Source organism: Ambystoma mexicanum, chromosome 5q (genome assembly GCF_040938575.1).
Source record: "Ambystoma mexicanum isolate Mex_15411 chromosome 5q, UKY_AmexF1_1, whole genome shotgun sequence".
Taxonomy (NCBI): domain Eukaryota; kingdom Metazoa; phylum Chordata; class Amphibia; order Caudata; family Ambystomatidae; genus Ambystoma; species Ambystoma mexicanum.
In genome coordinates this window covers 166,527,214-166,539,748 of record NC_090933.1, presented here as the reverse complement: position 1 = coordinate 166,539,748, position 12,535 = coordinate 166,527,214, and the positions used below count along the sequence as shown (strand labels likewise).

Genomic DNA, 12,535 nt, shown 5'->3' with positions numbered 1-12,535 from the left:
CCCGCTAAGGGACCTCGGAATGCGGTAAGGATGCCGGTGCCATTAACCCCTTACCGCCACACTCCTGATGACCCCCTAAGTCACTGCAACACATTGTATTTATATTATTAACACCAAACACGTTTATGCAAGGAAACCTGATAGTACTACGGGTAGTGTCACAGAGGATGTCCTATGATATTGAGGTTAGAGAGTGGATGACCGACTAGCGGACATATTTGAATATTCTCATCACAAGTATCACATAGCGTAATTAGGAATATTTATCTCTAGGGACAAACTGCTCTTTATCCACTTGCAATGATTATTATGTGTCCAGTAGCGATCCTTCGCTGAGGTATTAATTAAAACATGTGTGAGGACTTCATGCATTAGATACACAAGCTAAATGTTTGCTGTGTTTTAGCCCATAGGGTGATGTGATTTTTCTCAACATGTTTAATAGGTTCTTCATCTGGAACAAAAAACCTTCTTGTAAGTTAAGATAAACAATTTTCTTTGCTTTAATTGTGCTTCTTGAAAACCCAATTGTCTGCTTTCATTGGAACGAACTATGGGTGAGGCTATACAAAAGGGGAATTGGCAGTGAGGTCCTTTAATCAAAGATCATTAGTTAGTAGACTGAAGAGATTCTTTTTATATTTAATTAATTAGGAACTCTTATGCTTCCATGTGAGTACTTAGTCTCCAGTGCACACATTCACTGTCACATTGCATCTGTAATTTAAAGTGGTTCCTAAAGATGAGGGCTGATTTTCCAATCTCCAGAATCAGAAACAAGGTGTTCAAGACAGGTGTTACACATTAATACCTCTTTTGTCTGAGCTGGGAGATTTCCCCTTTTTTAATTTTTTTATTTTCATACTGGTGTTAGTGTATTGTATTAATTTGGAATCTGACTGTTTTAGCAGCTACTGTAAGCAGGAAGATTTCAAAGAAATCCATTGTCAATGGGCCTCATTATGTGTAGGGCGGTAAGGGATACCGGGCACCGGTAAGGAGACTGGTGGTGGTAATCCCTTACTGCCCTACTACGAGTTCCATTAGCGGGTCCCTCCTTTAACGCATGGTCTGACCAGGCGTAATGGACGGGACCCGCTACGGGAAATCAGAGCCAATAACGATACCGCAAATTGCAGTACCGTTATTAGCTACTTCCACATTCCCAATGAGCCCTATGGGGGCTCAAATGGGAATGGGGAATGTTTTTTTCAATGGGGACTTACCAGTCCCGCAAAGGTCGGACCACACCGCTAAGTCCTCATTGAATGAGACTGTGCCGGTACCGTTATTGGAAGCAGTCATGGCGCAAATAGGCCATAAACTACCTCCAATCTCGGAATGAGGCCCAATGCCTCCAACAATCATCATTACTTTTCCAGCACCTCATGGAAAAAAAAGGTGTAGAGCCGATTTCGCCTGTTGTAACACTTTCATTTTTCACGTTAGAAAGGTTTAAAATTGCATGGAGGAGACATTTTCATAGAAGTCCAAATGTTCCCATCATCCAATTTTCTTTTAAAATGAATATGACCCCAATGATCATTATGATTGTTGCACTGACATATATGGTGCTAGTAAAACATATAAGAAGGTCACCCAAATTATTCAGTGAGGTGCAGAGTCACACGAGGCTCTGATACATTTTGGGATCAATCACTCCCTTCTTGGTTGCTCCTGAAAACATAATATCGACCTCTACTTAGTAGGAGTCTAGCTAGGGGATCGTGCTTCCCTTAGACCTATATAAACAATCATTAAAACATATTTTGTTGAGAGTTCCATTATATGGATGGAATCATGTATTCCCCCACGGATCAGCTTTCTCGTTATGGATGGGCTGCCCTGTGGTGATGGATCATTACTTCACTCATTCATCATGGATACACATTCAGACACTTGCTGGTGGCAGCATGACATGTGACACTGCTCTGCCATCTTAAATATTTTCATGGAGATAGGAATCCAAAGAAATGTGAATTATTTATGTTTCTATAGGTTTCTGATAATAGTTTTTCAATGCATAGTCCTTCAGTTTCTGTTTGTTTGTTTCCCTGTGTTCCAGTTGTAGACCTCATTTGTTTATGTGTCCTTACTCAACTAGGACTCAGGAACTAATCTGAGTTATCAACACAATGTGTTCAGAGAGCATGTCTGTGTAAGCATGCATTCTTAAATGCAAAGAAGAGAATATGGGCCCTCTTAAAGGCAGTCTATTTGATATTTGAAGACCAATATGTGGGTCCTGGGAAGGGTCGAATTTTGTTTTGCTCATACTGACAACTAGGTCCGTGGTAGTACATCAATATGAAACCACCAGAAACACAGATTTACAATACGAGAGTGCTCCAATTATTTCACAAATTGAAAAGTTTTAACTGATTCTAAACATTGGATCTACTTTTGCTCAGTTCTCAGGAGTTGAGTATGGTGTCCCTTTCAGATTAGTTGGAAATATCAGAAAATAAACCTAAAAAGTTTTCTAAGTAACCAAGAGGATGAACTGTGCTCAGTATAATGAAAAATGAATGCTCAATTCACATACATTGGTTTTCAAAAAAATATGTTTAATAAATGTATTTGATGTGAATCATGAAAATAGCTATTTTATCCAAGAAAGAAAACCAAACTATACACAATCTGACCTTGTAATCCGGCAATATATACCAAGCCAATATGCCATGTAACTAAGCAGTACACACAAAGCTGATACTGACCGATTGTGCACGTGCTACTGTTTCTCCTGATAGGCTTTCTCATGGCAAGTATAACCAATAATTTACATAACAACTTATTCTTCTGAAAAACACCCTAGTGCACATGAAATCGTTTCATGAAAAAAATAGTACCACAGTCTCCTCACCCACTACACTCTCATCGCCCACAACAGAGATACCAAAGGTGCGGCAATAGCCATCATTCACAAGCCCTACATATACATCTCACTCACCGAAACCCATCCATGCACAGCCAACTTCAAAACCCTACAGGTCAAACTGTCGCTGTTATCCACTATCTCTCTCACTTTTCTTCTTATCTACAAACCTGCCAGGATATGACAAACTTTTTCAAACAATCTCTGTGACTCACTAGCTAGCATTCTGTTCAATCATCCTTCACTCACCCTACTGGGGACTTCAATATCTGGTTTGATATTTCCAACAACCCCATGACCCACCCTTTGGTTGACAGCCTAGAGGGACTCAACCTCTCAAGGCATACCACAGACCCTACCACAATGGAGGCCACACCCTTGATGCAATTTTCAGCTCCTCTGACCTTATCTCAGTGTCCAGCCCTAAACCACTCATCTGGACTGACCACTCAATGCTACTGTTTCATATCCACACTACAACCACACCCCCTACAGTCCCTGCGGTCTCCCCCAATGACCACAAATGCTGGAACAGGGTCAAAACTATATGACTTAGCCGAAGCCTTGCAACGCTCACTCCCAAAGTCGGATAGACCTCTACCTATCAAATCATTTGACTCCTGGCTCAACAACACCCTGCCCACACCCACAAAGGACCAATTCCTAACTGGTTCGCGTCCCACCTGAAGACCATCAAAACCCTTCACCGCACCCTGGAGCACAGATGGCAAATATCAAAAATCACCCTTAACAATTCCTGTTCGCTCACCACCACCATAACTACAAATGTGAGATCTGAAAAGCCGAAAAAAACGACCATAATAATAGAATACTGAGCTGCTGCAACAGCAGTAAAGAGCTCCACAGGATCATCTTGGAATTTGTGAACCCCAGTTGCAGCAGTGACCCCACCACACCCACACAAGCGCTGTGTGACTCGCTCTTCCATCACTTCTACAGAAAAGCACCCTTAATGTTAAACTCTCCATCCTCACCACCCGCCCTACTGCTGGGGCTCAAGACCACCGCCCACCCCCACAGCACTAACCTACAACTCCTTCAAACCGACCTCGAGTGAATAATTCCATAAACTACTGCCCAGCATCAGACCCTCGGGGTCCCACCTTGATCCTGGCCTGCCTCCCTCCTCAAAGAAATCTTCTCCTCCACCTGTGCAGGGGAACTGGCCAGATCCATACTCAATCACTCATTCACCTCTGGCTCCTTCCCAGACCCCTTCAAGATGGCGCACGTCAAACCTCTCCTGAAAAAGCCAGGCCTCAACCCCTCTCAACCATACCACTCAACAGGCCCATCTCCAACACCAGATTCCTGGTGAAACTCATCGACCGCTCTGCCTACTCTCAACTCACCTCACACAGTCTGGCTTTCTGCCTCTCCTTAGAACTGAAACCACGCTTATCTCGATCTTGGATTACCTCAAGGTCATGGCAGATACTGAAAGATGCTCCACTCTGGTTCTCCTTGATCTCTCAGCTGCCTTTGACACTGTCAACCACTCCTCCTCCTCGACCGGCTCCACTCACTTGGAATCTGAGACTTGGCACTCAGCTGGATTGCCTCATTTCCTAACAACAGTAAAAAAAAATCACTATCCTCCCCCCTTTGACCTCATCAGCTTGAGCAGTGAACACTGGAGTACCCCAAGGCGGTTGCCTCTCTTCACTCCTTTTCAACCTCTACATAAGCCCACTACAAGCAACCGTCCGCTTACACAACCTCATCTGCTACAATTATGCTGACACCCAAACATCCTGAGAATCCACAAGATGAGCCGTGATCCCCCCCGACCTAGCAGCTTGCAATAATATAGACCTATGGATGATTGCAACCCACCTCCTCCTCAACCCAGGGAAAACAGAGGTCATGGTGTGTGGCAGCCCTACTCCTGCAACCCAAACCATTGCTGCATATTAAACTCAGACCTAACCCTGTCCCACCAGATCAACAATGTATCGAAATCCTGTCACTACCACCTCAGGCTTCTCAGACACATCTTCCCTTATCTCTACTTCCCGTTAGATTGACTTCTATTATGTCAATTGCCATGTCCAGACTGGACTATGCAAACCCCATGTACCTGGGTACTCTGGCATACCAAATTAAGAAACTCTGAAGAGTCCAAAACGCAGCAGCTAAATTCATCCTTGCACTGTGACGAAGGGACCACATCACCCCTGCTTGCCAGACCCTCCACTGGCTGCCTATTAGACGAAGGGCCACCTTTAAAAAACGGTGAAACACCCACCGAGCAGTGCACAAGGGTGGCTCATCATACCTCCAAGAGAAGACTATGCGCTACCACCCAACATGCAGGCTAAGGTCAAGCACAGCCATGGGACATATTCCCATCCCTTTATGGCCAGTGTCCTGTGAAATCAGAACATCCCCACTGAATATTCCAATAAGCGCCCAACAATACAACACAAAACCCCTACAATGACCCTGAAAATGCCCCCCCCCTCCAGTTCCAACGACAGAGCATCCCGAAAAGGACTGGCCATGTCCATATAGCCCAGCCCTTTCGATCATTGTCCCTTGAAAATCAACAATAACCTGAAACGAAACATCACGGCAGAATATCGCAAGAAGAATCCAGCAACCCAATTGAAAATACCTACAAGAACCCAGGAAATGGGCCATACAAATCAAACCACTGAGTGTCCCGAAAATGACTGCCTGTCCAAAATAAATCAGCATACCCGCAACGGCCAAGAGCCGATAACCACAGACACTCTTTCATACGACTATGCTCACTCTCCTTTTTTACATCAACAAACATTAGAATGCAGCTACACGCCTTGATCGATTTGGCCTAGCTGCACACATACATATATCGCTCATAAAACACCTCAACAGCCTAGGACAATGCAGCTATACCCCACACAAAAAATGTGCCTAGCTGCACTCAGAGACCACCCCGTGCTGCACACATTACACTGATCTCTTACATTCACTGCACTACAAGTAGCATTAGATTGAAGCCAACCCGCAAAAAAACACTCTGGTGGCTCACAATCCAAGTGCACCCAGGCACTATATGCCACACTACTCCTTCAACTGATACGGAACACGGTCCCTTACGGCATTCAAACCACAGCGCTTTGAGATCATACAAATGGTACATAACGCGTTATACAAATGAACTATAACAACATAACAATTTCCCTATTGTAATCCCACCAGTGAAGACATTTTCTCTGTTATTTGTCATCTAGCTTAAAGTCAAAACATTAGATACACGTTAGTAATCCACATGAAAAAGAACATTTCGTCCGGTAATGGCCTGTCAGCCTGAACCAAGGCAGGCCAGAGCAAAGCTCCAGTCCAGCAGATAAGTGGGGAGAGAGGGAGGGAGGGAGGTGGTGGGTAAAGAGTATGTTTTGTTTTGGGTTGGGGGAGTGGGGCGGTGTAAGAAGAGGCAGGACAGCTTGGATGCCTGAACAAAATAATATCTTTATTGACTCAAGAAAAGAAAAAAGATAAAAAAAGAGAGTTATTTGTTCTGTGATCCTAGACTTTAAGCAGTCCAGGGCAGATATGGTCTGCAATAGCTCAAGAAATAAGGATGGATGAGCTTGCTTCTGATCCTAGTCTTCGTATGCCCAGCGGTGTTCCGTGGCGCTCTCCTCCAGTTCCGATCTGTTCTGCAACAGAGCGGAGAAAATCTCATTAATCCTTCCTTAGTGTCAGCCTTAGGCAATCAGCAGTGTTTATAATTTGAATGTTAGAAAAACCCACCCAAACCCCACCCTCTTTTTTCCAGAATTAGGGCTTTCATAATGCCTCTGCATGTGCAGTCAGAAAAGGGAGGCTCATGTCTGTTTCGACAGGCCGGATACCGCAGGTATGTCTCTTAACATCAGAGAGCACTCTTTTGTTGGTTGGAGTTGTGCCACCGGTGCGGCGACTATTGGCGGACACCATTCCAGGGCACCGCGTGGTGAGTTAAAGATAACTCAATTGGCTTTGCTATTTTCAGCCTGGAAGGGCTTTGGCACATCCTCTGCTTCTTTCACGGAGACGGCTGTGACAGCTGCCGGGCCGTTTTCTTCCCAGTCTGCTTCTCCATGTGGATTTCCTTCCTTGTGTGTAGCGGCTGTGTCCGTTCCTTCTGTTTTGGTGTCGATACTGGGCAAATGATTACCGCGGCCCCACCATTCTCCTTTGTCGGCCACACTCTCTCCTTCTCTGGCAACCGGGTCGCTTGGGCCAGCCATCATGAGTTCGTCACCCCTGTAGCCCTTACAGGGGGCAACAAGAAGACGCTACCTGTTGTCACGCACACATGACCTGTTGGACCAACAGGTAATTGTGGAACACTCCAATAAGGGATCCCCCTTTTTTTTAAATACAATTTGCTTCTATATACCATCACTATAACCAAAATATCAACATTCTCGATGTGGGTGTTAAAACATTTAAGGTTCAATAGAGACAAGAGAAAAATAATAGCTCAGGGGCAACGTACTTGCCTTGGCAGCAAGACAACATGGGGCAGTTTGATTCCCTGGTCCACAAGAAACCTCTGGGTATTAAGCGCATTATAAATAACCAATCATATCATATCAAATTCAAATCACAGTTTTTCTTCTTTTTCTAGAACTCAGTTCTTCCGAGCATACAATTTCTTCAGTAAGCTATGATTTACAACAACAATTCTGACAGCATAGTCAATTGTTCTTTGACCTAATAATGTTGGTAACACGTTTCAGATATCAAAATGTATCCTTCTTCCAAGGGCTATATTGCTGTCGTTTAGGTTCAATATACACATTCAATGTTACCTATAATAGAGAACAATTTACTTTATCATTCCAATCTTATTGTATATTCACAATCCATATCTAGTTTTAAAGAAGGTCCAGTCACTGACCTCTGATTCTGATCAATATCACTCAATATCTATATGCCTAAAAAGAAAATACTGTATTACTCTTGGCGGTGGATCACTCGGCTCGCGCGTCGATGAAGAACGCAGCTAGCTGCGAGAATTAGTGTGAATTGCAGGACACATTGATCATCGACACTTCGAACGCACCTTGCGGCCCCGGGTTCCTCCCGGGGCTACGCTTGTCTGAGGGTCGCTAACAGGGATGCCCCCTGGCCCCGGCCCTGTTTATTGCATTTATCGGGGACTATCAAGAGTCTGAGAAAATGGTGAGAGCATTCCCTCCAAAAGTAGGAGGGGAGAAAGTGTCTAGGCTATGGTATGCCGATGACCTGGTTCTGCTGGACCAAACAGCAATCGGCCTTCAGCACCAGTTGACCAACGTGGCAGCCTATATGAGCACGAACAATTTGCAAATCAACAAAACGAAAACCAAAATCCTGATACTCTCAAAATCAACAAAGAGCACTAAATCAACCTTCGGCTGGGCTTTGGGACAAACAAAAATCGAAGTCATAACCGAATATAAATATCTCGGAGTAATGCTCGACAACACGCTCCGTGAAAACTCACTCCAAAACTCGCTTTGGTCCAAAGCGCGAAACTTAACCTCTCAAATGCGGGCAGTCGATGGGAAATTTGGAAAATTCTCATGGTTCCCCGCCCTGCAATTCTACAAAACTAAAGTAGTTCCAACCATTACTTATGGCATGGCGGCAAACCTCAATCTCCCGGATGAACTATGGTCACGTCTGGAAGGCTTCGTCTGGAAATCAATATTAGGCCTACCTAAGTCAGCTCCCCTTCCAGCAATCCGTCGAGAATTAGGTTTGCTATCTCTCGGAGCGGTGGTGACCATATGTGCAATTCAACTATACAGGAAAATTCTGCTCCAAAGCTCCCCCCCGATTTTCAAAATCGTGGCGGCTGAACTACAAGGACGGAACTGCAAAGCCTTGGTAGATTGGGAAAAAAAAATCAAGATCGCTATGGAGGCGGTAGTGTGTGATGAAGAAATACTGATTTCAAATCCATGCTGTGTCAAAACAAAGTTAGAGCAGCAAGATTGGATTTGCACAAACGAAAAAGCTCTTTCATACAAATCGTTAAAGCACCTACCTCCCTCTCACAATTGCCTAAAGGAACCCTTAAAGTACTGTGACAAGTTCCCGGAAAAAAATCTAAGAAGAACCTTTATGCGGGCACGGCTGAACTTATTGCCTGCTAGAGAAATTCTATCTAGTAGAGCGCTGTCCCCATCGGCGGAGTGTCGTCTATGCAGTGTGCCGGACAACCGAGAATCACTCAGACATCTATTAATGATATGTCCAGCCCTATCCTATGAGAGACAATCCTATCTGACACCACTCTTCAACGAAGCCAAGATGTTGGATGAGGAAACCTCCTGGTCACGGCTGATAGCCGGGGACTCGGCTAAATGGTCCAGGACAGCCGCAAAATTTTTGACTGTCGCCCTGCAAAGAGCTAATGGGCCAAATTAAATGCGCCTCCAGGTGTGCCCTGAGGAGGCACCCATGTTAAGCCTGCTCTCGAGTCTAGAGTAATGAAAGGAGTCTCCAGGAGTGGTGTCCTTAGGAAGTACACAAACTGCGCAACAGGGAATGCGAATTTTGAATATGTTTTGTAAAAACCTATGAGGTTATAAACAGATAAAATAAAAAATAAAAAAAAAAATACTGTATTACTAACCATTCCCAACATTTCAAAGTATAGTGAGCAAAATAAGACCTCAAACTGTTCTCAACTGACTTCAGTTCGGTGAAAACACCATTCCAATAAAGAGTTCTAAAGAAGACTGGAAGTCACAAAGCTTGACGGACCTGAACATAGAATTGCACCCATCAGTCGGCACACAAGTGCCTTTAGCTAACTGTTTACATGTGCAAACGCCACTTTTCACATTTACTTACTCTGGGCAGTCAATTTCCAGCATGGACAGTGGGGCAGCAGACCTGCAAAACCGGTCGGGTGCCCTAAATCCATTATTTGCATTCGCTGCTCTCACACCAACAGCCAGATCGAGGCTAGGCTGCAAACCGGCAGGGTGGCTGCCATTTTAACATGGTGTTGGTAATACTATTTCCAATGTGCCATCAACATTGAAATGTTCTGCCCTCGTCTCCACAGGGGACCTCTCGCAGTCAGTTGCATGATCTTTCCTTATTCTCATTTATTTTCTTTATTGTTGCTTATCTTGTTAAATGTTCACAACATTGCATATAGCCAATTAGACCTCCTGGGCACGTAACCCGTTCACAATCTCATCTCAACTGATTGTCCACCATGTTATAACACATAAATACAGCTGTTTAATACCAACAAATGTGGCACAATTGTTAATACAATCATTTGAATGTTCTTCAATCAACAACGTTTCTGAGTTTGTACATCTTCCAAATCATCATATGATGACCTCTCGTTGAGGACCCTGGCTTTTGGTTGATTAAACTAAAAAAATCTTCATGCAGTCACAACTATCACAGTATCACTCAGGTCTCCCGGGTAAGTTATCTGTTCACAATATGGTCAAAAGAATCCGGTCAATACATATACACTACAAATGCTTTTTTATACTTTCAATGATGCTTTTAACTCACTTCATTATTATGGACACATGTAACTAATAATCCTTAAAGAAACTCATGGAAACTCATTGACAATTTGCTTTATCAGAAACCATACAGAATTTCATAATATCCATAGAAAGCACAATAGATCCAACTCTGTGTTCATACTCCGAGGGGTTCAAAGACTCAGTCCATGCTATCTCTCTCTGTAACAGTTTCTTTTGCAAATAACCCTCTCCTTTGGATGTAGCCACCCATTCCAAAATCACACATGTGACCGTGCAATATTATGTTTTGCTTCTAGAAAATGCATCACTACCAGAGATATTTTATTCCTCAGCCTGATGTTAGACTTGTGCTCCGTCCAACGTGTTTTGGCTTTTCGTGATGTGATCCCTACATAATAAAGGCAGCAGGGACATTTCAGGCCATAAACCATGTTGGGTGAGTCAGAAGTGCTGGAGTGCTTCAAGAATATTTTCTTGCCCGAGTACGGATGTGTAATGTTATTGCTCATTGCGATATTGCCCCAATGTTGACAATTATGGGATGGCTGTGTCCCACTGTATGTAGTATTGGCCAAAACCTTTGGGTCAAATTCAGCTTGAACCAGAACAATTCTCAATGCTGCACTTTTCCAATATGCATAGACTGGTGGGTTAAAGAATACCCTCTCTAAAATATGATCTAACGTCATGATCTCCCATTTTTTCTTGAAAATGTGTGTAATTGTATAGCTTTGTGCACAATAGTTTGCAGCGTAGACCAATGAGTGGGTTTTCCTTTACTGATTTGAATTTTAATAGATCCTCTCTTGGAATTCGCTCCACCTTCTTAGCCACTGCCTCAATCAGTTTAGGATCATGTGTCCTCTACATAAATGTGTCTTTTAGATTCTTTGCCTGAGCCTTATATTCCTCAGTTGATGAGATATTCTTTCAAAATCTCATAGGGCCTCATTACGACCCAGGCGGTAAGTTACCGCCTGGGCCGTGACTTTACCACCATGGCGTAAACTACGTTTACGCCATGGTGGTTGGTGGACTTACCGCCCCATTCCGACCTTGGCGGGGCGGTAAGTCCCCAATCCCCATTTACCCTTCCCCATTCCCATTTTTGCCCCATAGGGCATAATGGGAGTGGGGAAGGCGTTAATTACGCCACCGTAAATTACGGTGGCGTAATTAACTCCATGGTCCCTTAGCGCCATGGATTTTAACACCTGCTAAAAGCAGGTGTTAAATCCGCCATGGCGCTAAGGGACCTCGTACTCAGGCGGTAAGGGTCGGCGCTGTTTACGCTGCCGTAAACCCCTTACCGCCTGGGTCGTAATGAGGCCCATAAAGTGGCTCAACGGAACATTATGCAATGTCTGCTTGGTAGGTACGCTGGTAGCAAGCAATACGCTATTGCGCTCTGTGCATTTTGTGAAGATCTTTGTTTTAAGTGTGTTAGTCTCACAGTACACTTCCACATCAAGGAAATGAACATTTGTCAAACGGTTCATCATCTCAAAAAAATTCTCTAGTTCATTCATAGGACTTCCCCACGTGCCAAACACATCATCTATTTATCTTGCATACAACAAAAGGTATTGGTTCCACCTCTCCGATCTCAAGACTTGTTCGGTCTCCAAATATAGCATATATGTGTTTCCATGGCTTGGCACCATTGCCACCACTATGCTGGTGCCAGAAATGTGTGCAAAATGTCTGTCACCAAATCTTATTAGTCAGAACTAGTTTCAACAAGGTTAGAAGAAAAATCTTATCAGCCTTGCAGGCATCTGATGAGAGTAGAAGCCATTCCATGGCTTCTATCCCAGCCTCATGTAAAATGTTTGTGTAAAGGCAGGTGACATCCATTGTGAAGAGGATGTTACTTCCTTGTTCAAAATCCACATCTTTGAGTTCTAATAGAAAGTGACTTGTGTATCGAATATAGGTTGGGGTGTCCTTTATTAATGGCTGTATCGCTGCAACTATATATTGGGCTAAAGTCTCTAAGAGGCTTTGCATGGCTGGAATGATTGATGGTCCCTGTTGTCGCCCCACATTGAAAAAGAAAATGGCGCCACCCGGGGAAGGGGCTGGAGTGGCTGAAAACAACAGGCAGTACACTGTGTATTCTGGCCTGCTGTGAGCACCCTTCCCTGGGAGC

General features: G+C 43.9%; 1 non-coding gene across 1 annotated transcript; it reads left to right on the top strand.

Annotated features, from left to right (window-relative positions):
- Positions 1-7,829: 7,829 nt before the first annotated feature.
- LOC138499113 (5.8S ribosomal RNA) lies at positions 7,830-7,983 on the top strand. The gene has a single exon (XR_011279148.1). It is a non-coding gene; the product is annotated as a 5.8S ribosomal RNA (ribosomal RNA).
- Positions 7,984-12,535: the final 4,552 nt, after the last annotated feature.